The 13,741-nt window shown below is 41.7% G+C and overlaps 1 long non-coding RNA gene across 1 annotated transcript in view; it reads left to right on the forward strand.

Moving 5' to 3' along the window:
- The window catches only part of LOC131474464 (uncharacterized), a 221,124-nt gene that overhangs the window by 22,210 nt on the left and 185,173 nt on the right, over positions 1-13,741 (forward strand). Inside the window, exons 2-3 of the long non-coding RNA XR_009242292.1 lie at positions 768-827; positions 11,208-11,318. This is a non-coding gene — a long non-coding RNA (uncharacterized LOC131474464). The remainder of the gene's footprint in view (positions 1-767; positions 828-11,207; positions 11,319-13,741) is intronic.

The following is a 13,741-nucleotide window of genomic DNA, read 5'->3' on the forward strand; positions in this document are numbered from 1 at the left end:
CATATTAATACATAATATTGTGTACACTTACAGCTTTAGTTTGCTGCTTCACAGCCGTTACTGTGGAAAAACTGAAGTTTATGTCACTTTTCAAAGAACTTCCTCTCCCTGCACCAAAGTCCATAGAGAAAATGAGCAATTTTACACCACAGCACACAGGAGCTGTTCGTCCACTGCTGCCTTCATTAGTGAGTTAAAATGTGTGATTTAATGTCTTCTGTGTATAAAATCCTTCATTTGTGTTTAAGAAAGTGACACAAATTTACGATGAGACAGCAGTCGACCAGAAGCTGCCGTGGCCTTGTGACCTAAAAATGATGATTTTAGTTCACGTAACAACACAGTTTACAACCTTCTTTCCAGTCAGAAAATGCCGTCTCATGATGAGATAAAGTGTCAAACATGTTCTTAAGATTGTATACCCTTAATCAGGGGGACATTTTATTATTTTATTTATTTATAAGTCATTTTTTTCCCTTGTGGCAGCCACGTTTTTGGTGACATAAATCCTTTAAACTCAGACTGGCTCAGCCGAGGAGTAAAAAAGAGTAAAAGCAGAAACAGATGATTCAGCAATTATTTTCAATTCAATTTGACTTAAAATTGCTGGGGGGGAAAAGGGAGGGGGGGGGCAATTGTGTTCCAGTGACCGTTCGGCCTCAGCTCGGTGTTTCACTGTTTCTGTTCCAGTAGCTCGTGCATGTCTGATGCCACCTCAGCCCGAGCGGCTACTAATCTCTTTCTTTGTGTTTACTGGTAAATCAAAGGTCTAATCAGCTCTGAAGCTGCAGAGGAGATGAGGACGAGGAGGAGGAGGAGGAGGAGAGGTGAGGGCTATTTTTCAATCTAATGGCCAATTAAGATCACACTAAACGAGGAGGCAGGAGAGCATTGTCTAGTGCAGACCTCATTGAGACTCTAATAAAATGTCAAAATACCACCTTTCACACACACACACACACACACACACACAGAGAATTTTCCTGGACTCTTCAATCAAATCTTTCATTGTGAAAACGCACAAACGTTCACATTCTTGCATGGAAACGTAAAAACAAGTCCTCATCTCCTCCTTTTTTCCTTTAGTTTTATTTTTACTACTTCTTCATTTGCTGCCGTTCTCACACTCCCACACACACACACACTCTCTCCCTTCCCATCTCATTTCTCTCTTTTTCTTTTTTTATTTAGACGGGCAGAGAAAGAGGGAAGAATAAAACGGAGCTATAGATTTGAGCCGCCGCCGCCGCCGCGCATGCTGTATCAATTTTTTGCCCAGTTTAAATGACCTAAATAAGGAATTCAATACTGCAGGGTCTGAATAGGAGAGCTTAGTCCACATATTTATTGAATCCAGCTTCTTTGTCCAGTGCCAGCACACTCTGTGGTTTTTAGACTCCACTCCAGTGATCCAACGTGGAGTGGAAATCCGATCCCCTCCCCTCTTTCTCTTTCTTTCGCTCCCTCTTTCTTTCATATTCTTTCTTTTTCTTGTCTTCCTTGCACCAGGATTAGGTACTGACCTTTGACCTCATTTTAACCACAAAACAAAAGGTCCCACCTCATAAAATCAACACCACCGTAAGTCCGTAACAGTGTCTCAAGAACATGTTTATTGCTTTATCTCATCATTAGGCAACATTTTACCCGCAGGAAATTAGAAGTTTGTGTCACTTTCACAGACTCCTCCCTCCTCACACGCCCCCCCACACCAAACTCCATGGAGAAAAGTGTCAATTTTACCTCACAGCGCACAGGAGTCGTGGATCCACCGCCGCCTCCTTCAGTGCGTACAAATATGTCATCGTGTGACGTCGGTGTTTGAAATCCTTACTTTGGATTTACCTCGATGACACAAACTCGCTAAACGAGGCAGCGTCAGACCAGCAGCTCCTGTGTCACCGGGAGCTAAAAACGTAGATTTTCTGGATGGACTTTGGTGTGGCAGACGAAGCGCTGTACAAACTTCATTTTCCTGGCTGTTTGAGTCAGAAACTGCAACATAAAGCAGGGAATGTATCCCTTAAGTGTTAAGTTAACACTTAAGTTAATATGTTAAGTGTTTTTGTCTTAAGTTAAAGCACCCCATACAAAAACCTGGACTTTCCCTTAAATGTGTGAGCAGATGCTGATGATCCATTTTGACATTTGGTCAATTTAACATTTAATTTGTTATATTTTCTTATTTTAACAAAACTCCTAATGAGGCAGAACCTGGTTTCTGAGGAATTGGTGAAGTATAAAGCTGAGATGAAGTTTTTCAGGCTTAGTTGAGGCTGTCCTGAGAAGACACACAGACCAGTGTGTGTGATTGTGTGTGTGTGCGTCAGAGACACCAGTGGAACTATTTGTCCACTGCTCCGCCTCTCCGCTGACCTGGGAAGGTTGCAGATGCCAGATGTTTGGTTAATTGTTTGTGACACAGAGGTGAAACAAGGACACAGTGAACTTCAGTCACTGCAGGAGGAGCCAGGGTCAACCAGTGAGCAGCTACACGTACACAACGTGGACGCAGGTGTTCAGTACAAAGGAGGAAGTTTGTTTTTGTCCTCTTTAGAAAGAAAAATGACACAATAATCTGTGTTTATGTCATGGAATAATCTGCAAGTGTGTCAAATCGAGGCCATGGAATTGAAAAATATAATATATATATATATATATATATATATATAATACAGTTATACAATATAATAATCTTTTAATTTCACCTTTGATTATAATTTTGTATAAAAAAGTATTCAAAAATTGAAGTTTGGTGGATTATGTGCAGTAGATTTGGTACAGAAAGAGACCTACACGTCTCAGGTCGACGGTTAATTGTTAATAATGATAAAAAACATTTATTCATTATTTTAAAAACACGTCAGAAGATGGTTAGAGTCACATGTGAATTTTTTTCTGGAAACAAAGGAGGAAAAATGTCATAATTCGGAGATTAACGTCGGAATTCTGACTTTGTTTTCTCAGATTCTGACGTTAATCTCAGGAAAAGAGTGGGAATTCTGTGATTCTCAGAAAAACTCAGACTTAAATCTCAGTATTATGAGAAAAAAAGGGTCAGAATTCTGCTGTGGTTGTTGTGTTTTGTTTTGGTTTAAATTCACATGTGGCCCTAATCCTTACTGCTGGCAGGTGATGACCTCAAACCATCACATCACTGAGAGCAAAGACGACTGTAACTTCACATGAAAATCACAGTGTGGTGATAATGACTGCAGCCTCCCGTGATCCAAGTGGAAAAATAAAACACAGCCACACAACTTTTGTATCTGATGTCAAAGACCTGAACCTGAACAGACCAGTTTCTCAGCTTCTGACCCAAAACTGTAAATCCCTCAATTGCAGTGAAATCAGCAGAATGTGAGTGAGTAATCTTTCCTTTGACTCACACATTCAGGAAGAGTCTTCATGATGATGATGATGATGATGATCGTTTGAATGATGCACAACATTAGAGGTAATAGAAGCTGATGAAACTAGAAAAAACTGGACAGAGCTTCAGCGTTTGGGTCTGAAAGGATGCCGTCTTTGTGTGTGTGTGTGTGTGTGTGTAGGTGTTTGAGAGAGTAAGCGTGTGTGTGTGTGTGTGTGTGTGTGTGTGTGTGTGTGTGTGTGTGTGTGTGTGTGTGTGTGTGTGTGTGTGTGTGTGTGAGTAAGTGTGTGTGTAGGTGTGACCTTTTTAAGATCCAGGCAAACTACTAAACACACTCCCTCTGAGCCTGTCATTTACATTATGGGGGGACTTGATTTGTGTCCCCATAGGGAAGACCAGTCCCCAATGATGTCCTCACAACATAAGGAATACCAGGCACACACACACACACACACACACACACAATTAGCCCTGAATTCGTACTCCCTGTTCCGACTTCCAATCTGAATGGAAGCATAAACATCGTGGACAGCTTTGTCAACTTGGCAACTTTGCCGCTAGATTTTGCGACATTTTGTGTACTTTTATGAATCCCTGTATTAATGCTGACCCATCCTTTACTCTAGGAAGGAATTAGAAACCTTCTACTTCCTAGAATTAGGAGCAGTGACCCAGGGAACTCAAACTGGCAACCCTCTGGTTACAAGCCAGGTTCCCTTTCTCCTTGGCCCATGGGCTGATGGGACAAATCTAGCAACTTGTTGGCCAAACGATCGCTATTTTCCCCAGGAAGAAAATCGACAGTTTTGCTGCTTTTAACTTTCTACCTGATCGAACAGTTTACATGTAAATACAGTGGAAATAATATAATAAAGCTGACGTTAAAGCACCGTCTAACATGGGCAGTAATGCAAATACAGCGTGATGATGTCACATATTATTGCTTAATTACTATATTCCGTGTTCTGGTAACATCTGAAGACTTCTCACGTTGACTTTGCGCTCGTGTTTTTTCCTCATGTGACCTTTGACCTTTTTTGCCTTGCCTTGTCTTATTTGACCTTGCCTGCTCTCTGAATTGTTTCAATCTGAGTTATAAGTCTCCCAGTTCATGTTACAGCGTGTCGTTCACACCAGGTGTGTCTGTGTGTGTGTCTCCCACTCACCTGTCGTGGAGCTTCTCCCTTGTTATACGTAGATTTTGACAATAAATAGATTTTGACATACTGTATGCCCATGGTTCCCAACCTTTGTCTGCTCTGGTTGTGAAGTTTTTAAGACTTGAAATAACCCAAATTATTAAATATAAAAGTCTTTTATTTTTATTTTTTTTGCTCCACCTTTAAATTTAATAAGCTATTTATCACCAACACCTCTGTGACCTCTGACCTTCTGTGACCATTACAGGTCAGTTACAAAGAAAATATCACGTTTGAGAAATGTAAAAGTACCAAAGACTCTGGTATCAAAACAAAGAACAAGGCAATATCTCAAGAGTTATTTCATTTTATGAATGAATGAATGAATATCTTTATTTCAGTTACATTCATATAAAAAGTAAGCAGAAAACGAGACGATTTAACACAAATGTGCCAAAAACTGAAACAGGAATAGGCTGAAGCAGCGAAAACATTATAGCACTGCACTTTCAGTCCACACTGTGAGCTGTCATTATTTTACATTTGAAAATTTTTGAACCCCCAAAAGAATTTTTACACAATTTAAATTCATTATTTTATGAAAACACCGTGAGAACACATGCTGCGCACACACACGCACATCCAGTGTGAAACAAGCAGGTGTAACATCCTCCTGCTTATTTATACCAGAGCTTTAGTGTTAAAATTATCCTTTTCAACTTTGTCTAAGAGCGTAAAATATTTGTTTCCAAAAAACATAATCATAATCTGGTGTCTTCTTCTGTTAAATCCCTGCAGCATCAGCTGATGTGTGTGTGTGTGTGTGTGTGTGAGAGAATCTCGGCGAGCGATGATGCAAATTCCATTTCTTGCCACAAACAATGAGTTTTATGTCCAGAACACAGAGGCTAATTGAGATGTAAGATTCCCAGCACACAGGCAGTGGATGTGAATGCATAATGAAACGCCGCGGCTGCAGCGTATGCTAAATATAATGACAGAGGTGAGGCTGCGGATCACATCAAATATGAGGCAAGCACCGTCTTCATCTGCTCGCCTCCCACACACACACACGCACACACACACACACACACACACACACACACACAAATGTACACAGTGTGTACGCATTCAGGTTTTCTGTTAAGTTCAGCTGCATGCAAACACACACACATTTTTGTACAGATATCTCAGTGAGGACCCACAATGCAATGCGTTGCGTCTCCCCTTACCTTACCATAACGTACTTTTCCCTGTTGTGGGACTAATTGAAGGACTATCTTATCTTAACCATCAAAACTAATTACCAAGGCCCAAACATTAGCCCATACATCATTTTAACCCTAAAACCAGGTCTTAAACCATAAAAGTGAGTGAGGAACATCCAAAATGTCCTCACTTTTCTAAAATTTCCCTTCAGAATTCATAATTTATCTCATTCTGACACTAATGAAGGATTATCTTAAAAACTAAACCTAATTACTGAGGCCCAAACCCTAACCTAAACCTCCGTCTAACCCTAAAACCAGGTCTTAATCCATCAACAGTGAGTGAGGAGCAGTTGAAATGTCCTCACTTTCCTAGAATTTTCCTTCAGAATTCATACATTTCCTAAATTTGAGACTAATAAAGGATTATCTTATCTTAAATGTCCTTTCTTTTTATGGCTTTTAACTCAAAATGGTCCTCACAAAGGTGTTCATGCACTGATGACTCAGAAAGGGCTCGACAGGAGACCACACATCTACGAAAGCCACAAGTTGAAACCAATTTTAATTAGTTTTATTGCCAAAAATGTCATTTATTCAAAACAAAAGTGACTAAAGGAAAAGGGTTGAAGACCCTGGCAACTTATGAAGTCTGATAACTGGACCGCAAGCAACATCCTCCTAGTGTCCTCTACAACTCTTCATCTTTAAAGTCCATTTCTTTATGTCTGCTGGAAAATATGATTTCACTCCCAGTATCGACACATTGTGATTTCCCTTCATTCAGACAACGTAAACAAAGCCTCATCTCTAACTTTAACTGTAACCACAATTCAAAACTTGCTCCTAAACTTAACCAGATCCATTAGAAATGAGCTTCTGCCTCATTAGGACCAGGTTTTTTGTCTCCATGAGGACGACTGGTCCTGACAAAGTCAGTGTTTATGCCATAAAATGTCCTAAAAAGTTAACAAATACAAGAACACACACACACACAGTCAGTGTCCCGGTGGCAAAGAAACTGGCAGGCGTCGCTCGCTCCACTGTGCTCCAACAATCCAGCAGGCTTTTCTTTACAACACTGCCAACACACACACACACACACACACCAATCAACCATTACTGTAAGCCCTCACAGGCATCGCACACAATGAGAAGTTAAATGGGAGAAAGTGAAGCTGATTTGTGGACATGTGCTTTGTTATTGTTTCAATAATAAATAAATAAATAAATAAATAAAAATCCCTACGAAGGCGACGATTACACCAACACAACAATGAGGTTTTATGGCCGAGCCTCAGTCGCACACGAGACGTCCCCTCAGATATTAATGTTGTGACGGATCATTAGCTGTCATTTCTGCAAATGAATCACAGCGGTTTTGTTTGCCGTCCCCTCTCTGATCTGTGGCTCGGGAAAAAAGAAATAAAAAATATGAAGATCAGTCCTCCAGATACACACCAGCCCTTCTTAATCCAACCCCTAGTTTGTTTGTTTGCTTGGAAAGTTCTCTGCTGGTTTGTTTCAAGAGAACCGAAAGCAGGAATCAGACTACAACACAGGGCATTGTGGGTAAACACAATCGAAACATGCAGATGTATAGCCGGGCGAAATGTCAGTCCATTGTGGCAGAAACAAAAGTTGTCCTGCATTAACCAACAGACGAACGATGAGTTTTCTTCTTCATCGTTTGTCTTTGTCTTCTCTCTCAGTCATTCTCGATGCAGCGCCCCCCTCAGGCCAGGAGGGGAATACGTTATTCAAAAGGTTGTGAAAGTGCGAACACCTGTGTAAACAAACTCGGCATGGCTGAACGTTGCAACCCCTCAGTCGGACCGAGTCCAGCGGAGACTATTAGGTGTGAAAACGACGTTAGCGTGGGTTAGCCTCTTGGTAAACTGCGGCAGGAATAATGCAAAAAAACTCCTTATATGGACATCCTGGGGGGAGGAGCCTGATCTTCAGACTTTACAAAATGCGTTTTTACATCAAGGTTCATACTGACAAAAAACGTGATACGATCTGGACATGCTTACACATCTGATTTAAACTGCATCATCAAAAATGAAGTAAGGGAGTTAAAGTTTGCTGTTTACACTAACACTTGACATTCAGCCCCAATTCTTCTAAAAACTTTGACCCACATTTGCTATTTTAACCATGTTCTCTCTCACACACACACACACAAACTTGTTGCCATGTCTTAGCGAGGACACATCATTGACATAATATCAATCACATCAATAACCTCACCTTAACCATCATAACTAAGTGCCAAGCCCAGGTGCTTAGACCTAAAACCAGGTCGTAACCCTGAAAAGCCCCCTTTAAAGTTGTGGTGCCGAGACAAACTGTCCCCAAACAGATGTGTTTTTATGGGTTTTTTTGGACCTCACAGAGATATAAATACAAGCACACACACACACAACGAAACAGCGAAGAGGGAGAGAATCCTGGACCGGGCAGCTCCTGGCTTCCACTTCATGGTTTTGGCTGTTTTGGTTTTGGCTAACCCTTTGCACTGTGACACACACACACACACACACACACACACATGCTCTAAGATCCTGATTATCAGCCTTTATTGTCTCAATCAAAGCGTTGTCTCCCTGACCGCCTTTAATATTCAACACTGCAAGATGCTACATGAGGCGTTTGTCTCTCGTCCACACGCGTGTGTGTGCGTGTGTGTGTGTGTGATGCATATGCTCTTCCACAGCGACGTGCAGCTGCATGCATGGCTGCGAGTCGCGCCCCCGACACCAGAACTTAATTCTCCGAAGCGAGGCTGGGGATAAATATTTCAAGGTCATTCTGTTTGCTCTGTGTTGTCTTGTTCCGGCAGCGCCGACTATAATAGGAATATATGCATGTCTAACTAGGGGCTTTAGAAGAGAATTACACCGCCTGCTGCTCGCGCGCTGCCTATAGGCACGAGCCAGGCGAGATGAAAGATGACTGACAAAGACTTGTACACTGGACGGACGTAGTGTAGGAGAGAGACAGGCGTCTTCTTCATGAGTCTCAGGGAACTCTCAAAGTTATTATTACTGCTAATATCTTATGAATCTGAGGCTCCATCAAATAGAAATGTTGCTGTTAATGAATCACAGACATGTGGTCGGGGACGAGGACACGTGTCCTGGTCAGGGACGAGGACATGTCTCATGTTTCTTCTACAGTTACTGAAAACTTCTGTACCTGAGCACTTTGAGAATTTGTTCCACTGCTTTCAAGAGAATCCAGGTTAATACCAGTGGTTCTCAAACTGTTGTACGTGAAGCGCCAGTGGTACACAAGTTTCCTCCGGTGGTACTTCAGAAATACTGTAGATAAACCAGGGTGTGTGATCGTGGAGTGGAGCTGAGGGATTTTTACCAGAGGACGTAGAAGAGGGATCTCCAACTACTTTTTTATCTACGTTTTTTATCATTTAATCTCAGAATTCTGAATTTTACATTAATATCAGTATTCTGACTTTAATCTCGAATTCTGGCTTTAATCCCGAATTCTTGCTTTGATATCACAATTCTGACTTTTTTTCTTTAATCTCACAATTCTGACTTTAATCTCAGAATTTTGACTTTTGTCTTTAATCTTAGAATTCAGTTTTTTTTCTTTAATCTCAGAATTCAGATTTTTTTTAATCTCTGATTTCATGCTGTTTTATTATTTTTTTCTTTCTTTCAATTCCAGCTGACATAGGGCGAAAGGCGGAGTCACACCCTGACAGATCGTCAGTCCTTAGTTTTTGGATGTTCCCGATATTACAGGAGTTACGGTAATGGGGAAGTTACTATTATTATTATTAATTATTACGATTGATAATAATAATAGTAATAACAATAATAATAATAATGATGAGAAGTACTCATGTTAAATGGTCACAGAAGAGTTAAAGAGGAGTTCAGATTGTTACGGGTGATGTTGACACTTCATTTCTATTCTTTATGTTTCTCACATTTACATTTCAAAGTGTGCAGCAATAAATTTGATTTTATTTGCAAACATTTTCCAACTTTAGCAAAGTGCTCAAATGTCTGTATTTGATTTGATTTTATCTTTATTTTTTTTTATTTATTTTTTTCTTGGCCTAACATTTGCACTTTGATGGAAAGAAATCATGGTAAAAGCAGCAAACCGCTCACACACACACACACACACACACACACTCTGGGAGTGTATAAAAGCACTCTGCCATGCTGGAAAAGCACCTTGTGACTCGCTCTGAAATGGCTTATGAATAAACACGGTGCATGAGAAGCAGCAGCAGCAGCAGGAAGAGTAGCATCATTTGCAGTGATTACACCTCTCCAGCAAATCACAACCCCTCTCCTCCTCCTCCTCCTCCTCCTCCTCCTCCTCTCTCTTCTCCCTTAAACAAAACTATTCCATCAATATGGTTTTTGGAAATGTTTCCCATTTTCGTCTCGAGGTTAGCGAAAGGCAAAGTGGGCAACGAACGGTGCTAACGAAGCGTACGCGGCGACAGAGAGAGAGAGTTTCTGTCTTTCTTTTTCCTCATCTTTGGCAGGAGATGTAAAGTAATGAAGTTGACACCACTGTCCACCCCATTAGGCTGGGCCTGCATGGACCATTACAGGCAGGGTGAGAGGACAGCCCAGAGCCAGAGGACCCCACGGAACACACACACACACACACACACACGGAGGCGGAGACAAGCGTGGAAGAAAGAAATGATAATGCACTCTCTGGACACACTTGACATTGTGTCCTCAGGGCTTTTTCTCAACTTGGACACAAATGAAACACTTTTTTAATGTGTGTGTGTGTGTGTGTGTGTCGTTGGACGTCACCTTCGAGTGGACATGGACACAAACATAGCCACGGCTAGCACCGATATTAGCAATGTTAGCAATACCAGTCTATAACACAACGCTCGGTGATTATTCTCAAACTTTTTATATAAGTAACCACCGGAGGAAATACACTGTAGAAAGTTACGTTACATTGTTAAAATGTTACAAAAATGACTTTAAAACTGTTCTGTACACTTTGGAGGGACGTGTTATCACTCGTGTGACATTGTTAGCGAGTCACGAAGAAGTCAGCGTTTGGAAACGCTCCTTTTTTCTTATTTTTTTCTTGTCCTCTGAGTCGTCGTAGTCAGCGTCAAAGGTTAACGCTGGTTTATCTACAGTAGAACTGTATTTCTGAAGTTCCACCAGAGGAAGGTTTTTTTGAGCTCGCTCCCATTTGATGGACGTTGCTGTTGAAACTTTTGACACTTTTTGAACTTGGAAATCCTCCCGACAAATGTTGTGCATCTGCAGTGAAGTGGTGATTACCCACAATGCCGTGCGCACAGATAATATACATATTTATGCTGTTTGAGGTACTTATACAATATCAGTGGACATTAATAATCAGCTACAAAAACGTGCTAATAAGTCGAGCAGTGACTGATGTGACAGGTTTTATTGTTTCATGTCTGTTTATTATTTGTTTGTTTGTTTTGTTTGACAGAAACAGCGAACGTTAGAGGAGGAGACAAACGTTAGAGGAGGAGACAAACGGAGGAGGAGACAAACGTTAGAGGAGGAGACAAACGAGACGAGACTCAAACCCGGAACCCAGGTCAGCTACATCTTTATTTATTTACATAAAACTGGAATATTATATAATAAATGCAAAATAACACGTTTAACTCGCTCAATACATTTAATTATACAATTATTATACAGATTTATCGACTATTAACAATGACAAAGAAGTCACATTAATAACTTCTACGTAATATTAAATATTAATAAATACAACAACTCCTCTAACCCTTGTTGTTTAACTTGATTATGCGATTATTAGTATCCAATTTAACTTTATTTATAAAACAGCTGAAACAAAGTGCTCTACATCAGAGACAAGTAAATAAATTAAATATAGAAACATAACATCCAAGAGGCCAAACACTAAAATGACAAAATACTGTAAAAAAATCTATTAAAACAACACAAATAAACAAGCCGTACAATTAAAAACAGGTAACATCAACGTCTCATTCATGTCGTTAAATAAGTATAACATAACGACTTGTTCCACATTAGTTAAACTCTGTATTATTAACAAAATACACAAAATAATCTCTTACCTACTTCACTTTTTGTCTGTCCAATATTTATTGATTCATTTATTATTTACAACTTAAATGGCCGAGTTTCGTCGTAACATATCGGAAAGCTCACGACATGTGGAAGTGAGGCGTGAGCGCCCCCTGTGGCTGCTGTGTGTGTGTGTGTGTGTGTGTGTGTGTGTGTGAACAACACGCTGGTGGCAGCCTCCGTTCTCCCACTCACGCTGTCAGGGAAATATAATTTGTGCCTTCAGTGCTTTTCACCTGGCCTCATATGCAGCATGCAAATTTATTTCTCTAATAATCCGAGTGCGCGGCGGCGGCGGCGGCGGGGAGCGAACACCTCCTCCCTCCTCCTCCTCCCTCCTCCTCCTCCTCCAGGATTAATGACAGCATTCCCGGGGCCTCGCCTCCACCCTGGACCACCACACCCCACACACACACACACACACACACACACACACACACACACACACACACACACACGCACACTGACATGGAAAAATTGTGTTAGTTCTACACAGAAAAACGCCGGGGTATTTGTCCTCCTAGACAATATAATGGGCTGGTGCATCATCAGATTGCAATGTCATTTCAAAAAACCTTGAATACAAATAACGGGGAGAGAACGGGGCCGCGGTGTGAGGAGGAGGGGAGGAGGAGGGGGAGACGCGGGGAGGAGGAGGAGGAGGAGGAGGATAGATGGTGCGTTTTCCAATCCGGTGGGCTAGTTATCCTTCATTTCAGGTAGAGTGCTGTTGTGGTGACAAACAGAAGAAAAGCAACGCTGCTCCGTTATTCAAATGAAGCGTGTGCCGCATTGTGCAGAGCTTGCTGCTTTCCCGGGACACGTCGCTTTTCTTCCTCCTCCTCCTCCTCCTCCTCCTCCCCCCTCTCTCTCTCCCACCATTAATTAATCTGAGAGATCTTTTTTAGCATCCACATCCCTGCTTTCTTTTTTCTTCTTTCTCTCTCTCTCTTTCTGAGCAAACAGTATGAAATATGGATACGAGCAGAGGTATTAATTATAACCCCATGTGTGGGTGTAGATCTGTGTGCGAGGGAAAGTGAGATAGAGAGAGAGAAAAGAGGAAGAAACAATGTGCCAGCGCCACCACCCACCGTCAGGATCTGTCGCGAGAGGCTGCCGAGAAACAGAGCGAGGAGGGAGACGGTGTGAAAGAGGACGCTCACTGTGTGTGTGTGTGTGTGTGCTTCTATTAGTGGCAGCCCAGCCTGTGCAGGTGAGAGAGAGAGAGAGAGAGACAGAGGGGGAGAGAGAGTGAGAGAGCGCTCCTCCGTCACAGGTGAGGCCGCACAAAGAGCCGGTCCAGGCTGTCAGCCGCTGCCATCCGGGCTCAAAGCGGGTTAAGTTGAGCGCCGGCTCTGCACCATGACAGGCCACGACTGCTGGTCACTTATCTTTTTAATTAGCTTTTCACTCCTCCTCCCCAGCCTCCCGTCCCTCCCCCATCTTCCTCTTCGTCTTCTTCACGCTGTAATGACACTCGCCAACAGCAGCCGGCGTGACAATATAAATATGTGCTACATGCATTATGTTGCTTCTGATTGGATAATTAGGGCATAATATAATCTACTCCAGCTAAAGCGGGCGCCTTTAAGGACTACATCACTCCTTTAATGACTGAATCTACAGTTGTGTTAAGTTCCTTTAATTGCTAAGGTGTTTTTTTTATGTGAGACACCGTCAGAAATTGCAAATTAGGGGTCAGTTTGGTCTCGATCACTAATTTAAGGGGATTTGATTTTGTCACTTTTGTTCACATTTAAGAGGGAAAAAAAGGACAAAAGGCTTTAAGCCTTTAACACAGAGCGTATCACCATCGACACGGTGGCACGAGTGCACTCTGCATCACTGCAGTTACTGAAAACACCTGAGAGACAAAGACTCAGAGAAGTTCTTCCAGAG

The sequence above is a fragment of the Solea solea genome, chromosome 15 (assembly GCF_958295425.1).
Source record: "Solea solea chromosome 15, fSolSol10.1, whole genome shotgun sequence".
NCBI lineage: Eukaryota > Metazoa > Chordata > Actinopteri > Pleuronectiformes > Soleidae > Solea > Solea solea.